The following is a 6,671-nucleotide window of genomic DNA, read 5'->3' on the forward strand; positions in this document are numbered from 1 at the left end:
ATAGCATTGTGATGTAATATCATTGTGAAGTAATGATATAATATTGTGATGTCATAGTACCATTGTGATGTCATAATACCATTGTGTTGTCACAATAGCATTGGGAATGTCCTATCATTGTGAAGTCATAAAACCATTGAGATGTCATAACATTGTGATGTTTTTATAGTGTTGAGGTAACATATCAAGGTGATGTCATTATAGTATTTCAATGTCATAATACCACTGTGATGATATAATACTGATGATATAAAATGTGATTTCAAAACAATTGTGATGTCATAATATCATTGTGATATGATAATACTCATATGATGTCTGCAAAGTATTGTGATGTCATAATTGCAATGTTATGTTATATTTTCATTGTGATGTTATAATTTCATTGGGATATCATATCATATGATCTCATAAGAGCAGATGTCCCAGTAACATTTTAAAGTCTTAATATAACTGAGATGTCATGACACCATTGAGAGGACATAACACCATTGAGATGTCATAAAAATTGTTATATCATAATATAATTGAGATGTCATAAAATCATTTTGTTTTCATGATATCGTTGATATGTCATACCATTGTGATGTCAAAATACAATTGTAATATCATACAGCATTGTGATTTCATAATAGTATTGTGAGACCATAATACCATTGGGATGTCATATCATTGTGAAGACATAATACCATTGTGATGTCATAATACCATTGTGATAGTAACAGCATTTTGAGGTCAAAATGCCATTGTGATATCATACCACAATCATGTCATAAGAGCGCATCGATATCATTGTGATATCATAATAGCATTGTTATATCATAAACCATTTGGTTCTGTAATAACATTGTGAAGCCATAATACAATTGGGATGTCATAATACCATTGTGAAATAATAATATCTTTGTTATGTCATACCGTTGTGATATCATCATATCATTTTGAGGTCATAATTGCATTGTGATGTCATAATATCATTGGGATATCTTGACAACATCGTTATGTCATCATACCATGGTAATTTCATAATACCATTGGGAGGTTATCATAGCATTGTGATGTCATAATATTTTGATGTCAACATACCATTGTGATATCATGATATCATTGTGATGGCATAAAAGCATTGTAATGATATAATAGTATTTTGAGGTCATAATGCCACTGTGAATTCAAAATTCCATTGTGATGTCATAAAACAATGATGTACTAATAACATTGTGATGTCATAATATGACATAATATGATATAACAATAATGTGATGTCATGATAGCATTTTGATGTCAAAATTGCATTGACGTGCTGCTTGTGGTTCAGTATGGAAAGCTCTCAGTTCTGCTGAAGGAATACAACAAGATGACTACTTGCTCAGTCATCAATATTATTCAGCAATAAAAACAAAAGTAAATAATGAAATTTGCACGTAAATGGTGGGAACTGGAAAAGATCATCCTAAGTGAGCTATCCCAGAAACAGAAAGACACACACAGTATTTCTCACTCAAGAGACTTATAATATAGGATAAACCTACTAAAATAGGTACACCTAAAGAAATCTAATCAATAGGGAGGACTCTGGCTAAAATGCTCAATCCCCATCCTGAAAGAAAGTATGGACAGCTAAAGACGGAGAAAACAGGGAACAAGTTAGGAGCCTGCTACAGAGGGCCTCTGAAAGCCTCTGCCCTGCATACTATCAAAGCAGATGCTGAGACTTATGGCCAATTGTTGGGCAAAATTCAAGGAATCTAATGAAAGCAGTGGAAAATAGGAAGATCTGGAGAGGTCAGGAGTTCCAAAATAGAACAATAATACCAAATAAATATGAGCACAGGGGTCTTTCCTGAGACTCATACTCCAACCAAGTACCATGCATGGAGATAACCTTAGAACCCCTGCACTGATGTAGCCCATGGCAATTCAGTATCCAAGTGGGTTCCACAGTAATGGAAACAGGGCCTGCCTCTGACATGAAATAATTGGCCTGTTCTTTGTTCATATCACCCTGATGGGGGAGCAGCCTTACCAGGCCACAGAGGAAGACAATGCAGTAACTCCTGATGATATCTGATAGACTAGAAGAAATGAAAGGAAGTCCTCCCCTACCAGTGGACTTGGGGAGAGGCATGCATGGAGAAAGGGAAAAGAATGTGGGATGGGAAGAGTAAAAAGTAGGCGTTGATGGGGAGATACAAAGTTAATAAATTGTAATTAATAAAAATTAAAATGAAAATATTAAAAAATACAATTCCTTTTGGATTTACATTATAGAGGATGTTCTTGGAGGTTGATTTGCCAATAAAAGTGACAAGACAGCTGGGATTCTCTGTCTCAAGTTCTCTGTCAATTTATATCTCTGTTTCTATTGGTCTCAGTTTCAATATTTCTTAATCTATATTTCTAGCTCTTTCTCTCCCTTGCTCTGTATCCCTCTTTCTGCCTGCTGCTTGTGTTTCAGTATGAAAATCACTCAATTCTGCTGAAGGACTGCTTGCTGAAATGATATCAGGGATGTTCTATGTAAAAATATAAGCAAGGTCACAAAAGTTTTTTTGTTCAAAGTTTTGTCTTGGTCAGGGAACGTTTTCACAGTAAGTAAGTCACTGACTAAGGACATATCTGTGCATTTAACAAATAATAATTGAACCTGTGATAAGTTGAAAGTCATACAAAAAGGACATGTGACTTTAATAATAACCACTTGAAAGAAATATATGACACTTTTCCTGAACTAGTAGTCTTGGACACAGGAATTTTCATCTATGGATTCTGTGCTTTCAGCTACCCGATTGAGGCATATAGTGCTGCTCAGCCTTTCTCTGAAGCATGCTGTCTAGTTGGCCCTTTTAATAACAGGCTCCTGAAACCTTACTGGCTTTCACCTCTTTCATGGCATCATTCTCCCTCTCACTCTTTCCTCACCTGAGAGAATCTTGATGTTTCCATGGAGATGAATAAACAAATTATCCTCAGTGTCCATTATCTCTGATCCTGTGCACATGTGACATTATCTTGTGAAATCCAACAAGCCATTATCTCTTCCCTTTATCCAGATCCCACACCTTTATTCCTGTTTACCTCTGTGAAAATGTCAGATAGGAAATGAAACTTTAATAAATTACAATTTATGTAATTGGACAGTTTCCTAAGTAGGGAAGCTTCAATGTGGGATTAAGGGCAATGTACCGAATATTAATGTGGTTTCCTATTGTGTTCTTGAACCTGAAATTTCTGAGGTTGTGACTTTGAATTAGCCAGTTACTAATGTACTCACTAACTGTACTGTTGTAGATGATGAGTAATATTTACTAATGATTATCTTTTAGTAATGCTGCTGTTAGTCCTAAACAGCCAAATCACCACAGAGAGACTGGGTTTATTTAGTTAACCTAGAACACAGCTGGACAAGATTTACTCCATCCTAAACTTCCAAGCCTTCATTGTTTCCTAACATTTAGATTTCCCCCATTATACTTGCTTTTAGTGATAACAGTTCAAAGATCTCCCTTCCAACTCTCCCTCCAAGCTCTCCTCTTGCCACTTCTCCTCCCACCCAATTCCTGCCCTCTAGCTCCTCCCTTTTTCCTGTCCTCTGGCTCCCCCAAACTCAACATTGTGTCTAGTTGCTTTATTTTGTACTGTTTACACAACAGTTGAGACAGGATTCTTAGAATGAGTATCACAATGCAATATTCAGATTGAAACCAGAGAATGTGTGTGGGGGGGAGAAATCAGCATTTGAATGAACAAGGGTAAGGTGTATACATTTTAAAAGAACATTATACCAACATTTCCCCATTTAATTTCAATAAAAGGCTCCTTTTCCTTCAATAAAATAATAGATATGAAATTATGAAAACTGTTAGGTAAAATCTCCATGTGCAATAGCCAGATCATGTATATTGAGCAACTTAAGAGAAAGTATCTGATTATCCTATCTATATTGACAAGTGAAATTTCTATACCTAAATTGACTTTTATCCTTATTGGTATTAGCTATATGAAAGGATTTCTTAACTTCTAAACAATTGTGGCACTGTAACTATTTGGTCTTCAACCTCATTAGAGATTTGAGAAGGAATAAAATTAGCTATTAGAGTAAAAGTGCATGTTAGCAGCTTCCAAAAAATAAAAATAAAAATTTGACAAAGACAGTTTGCTGCCTGGACAGTAACCCATAACTATCTGTAACATTGGAGCAACATCTTCAGCCTTCTGGCTCAGAATATTGGACAGACGTATATGTGAAGCAGGAACTTGGCAGAGTTCAGCAGTCGACTTCTCTGGCATTTAAGTTTGCCCATTTTAGACAGAATCTGTCTGTCGTGAAGAAGGGTATTTTCTTTACCCAAGCAGCTTGTTTGCCACCTCTATATGGAGGTTCTTCAATGCTCATTATCTTCTTTCAGGCAGGTGAGGTGCTGCCAGGAAATGACCTGTCTCATTGTCAAAGAATTTTCAAAATAATAAAAATATTTTTAAATGCCATATTCTGTAGGTTTCTGATTTTCTTAAGACTATCTATCTTTATATTATCTATCTGTCTACAAAATCATATCTATCCCTTAAACCTAGGATGTATAACCCTGTGATAAAGTAGACTAGTGTCTGACGTGACTATGAGTTGAATAACAATCAATTAACTTTCATTACCTAATACACTAACCAGTTTTTAATAGCAGTTTAAAAGTATTGGAAGAAACCTAGACATTGTATCAATATACTAAAGCTTATACCAACGTATCAAAAATAGACTTGTATTTGCATCAATATGCAAAATGCTATACCAGAGTTAAAATTGACCTTATTTGAGAATAACAAATAAAATCATAAGTTGAATAAATTCAATAATCTACCTTTTTTCTATTTCTATATTATCTGTGTATATTCCTTATTTTACTTTGAATAAGACCATAAATAATAAATATCTCCAAATGACAATAAAATTTCATAGCCATAGCAAACAATCAAAAGCACACCCAAACCCCTTTGAGAAAAATTAGAAAATTCTCATGAATTTCTTCTAGCTCACATTTTGGACATGTAGAAATCCTGTAGGGGGCCCAAATAAAATTGGGAAAATGTTTAAGTAAGCAATAACATTTGTAGTCTATTCTTTGGATTTTTGAGAAATTTCAGGCTTAAAAAAAGTCCTCTTTGGAACAGTCTAAAATGCTGGACCAGTTAAAATTAGTAGCATTCTACAAAGTTCTTTTGGGAATAGGCTTTGATGAGAAGGCACAATTGAAGCAGTTGAGCAGGAGCAAGCAGAATGCTGGAACATGCAAGATGCTGGAACAGATGTGTCAATGTCTTAGCATGATGAGGATGATTCTGTCAGGTTTGGTCCAGCATCTCTGGTGTCGAGTTCTTTTGTTCTGCAAACCTATACTTTCTCACAAGCATTATAGAGTTCTAAAATTATAAATGTATGATGTGTGCAGGATGAAACTAAAGTGTAAGCCAATTTTATCTATGCAGATAAAAGATTAGCACAATGCATCTTGAGGATATTATAGCCAAGCATTAATTGGTCAAGCATTTTTGGAGTTCTGGAGACATATTATATGTCTCAGTTGCTTTTAGAGTTGTTCCCAAGTAAAGGGATCAGCAATATAAGTTACCATTATAATATAATATGCAGTCATTATCATGTTGAAATCAAAACAAGGTCAGAAATATCAACATATCTTTTTGGGCTCATGCATGCCTGTTGTATTAGGCCAAGTTGCTACCTACTTGCCTAGGGAAGCCTCCCACAGACAGACAATCTTGTTGCCTTGAGCAATAGAAAGCACATGTTTTAAGTAAACTTTATATAAACTCCTTTATAATTTTGAGTATAAGCATACCAGGTACCTTGTACCTGTTTTGAGGTTTAGCCCTACATTTTTATATATGTTGTAGCTATTTGTCCTATCCATATAGTTATGCCTTTATAACCAAACTTTATTTAAACTCTCTTACCCTTAGCATTTAAATATATCCTAGGCATCTTGTACCTTGATTTTTACATTGACTTTCACTATTCTTTGGCTTACCACCTTTCTGATATAGGAAGGATAGTTTTGTTTATTAAATGTATGAATATAATTTTTGAGTTCTTAGGACTAAACTAGCTTGGCACATACTTGGCCATCTTTAAGCCTCTTGTGTCTTTTTTGCATTAACATGACCAATATGAAAATGGTCTCATGTTTAAAAGAATAAGTCAGTTTCCAGAGCAGTGTGACATTATCTCTCTTTACATAAACCTAAAAATGATGTGAATCCCACCTTTACATCAGTAAGGACATAATATCTATTATTAAGAAAAAAAAGAATTGACATGGTAACCTTAAGGAAAAATTTGTCATTTTGAATCTTAGAGTATCTCTGCAAAAGGCTAAACAGCTAGCGTTGCCATTCTGGCTTTTACTATATAAGTAAGCTTGATCCTGAACTCAGAGATCTACCTTTTTCTTTTTACTTAGTGTTGGGAAGAAAGGCATGTGCCTTTACCAACTTATTCACCTATTTATATATATTTAAATCAGTATCATTGTAACTCAAAACCTTTAAATGAAAATCATACAAAGAGACAAGAAAAATTTAAGTTTGGGGTTAGTTGTGCCAATTTATGGTGTAACAAAGCCCAGTAGGTTATTTTAGGTGATGTTTCAGTGAATTGG

The sequence above is a fragment of the Meriones unguiculatus genome, assembly GCF_030254825.1.
Source record: "Meriones unguiculatus strain TT.TT164.6M chromosome Y unlocalized genomic scaffold, Bangor_MerUng_6.1 ChrY_unordered_Scaffold_23, whole genome shotgun sequence".
Taxonomy (NCBI): domain Eukaryota; kingdom Metazoa; phylum Chordata; class Mammalia; order Rodentia; family Muridae; genus Meriones; species Meriones unguiculatus.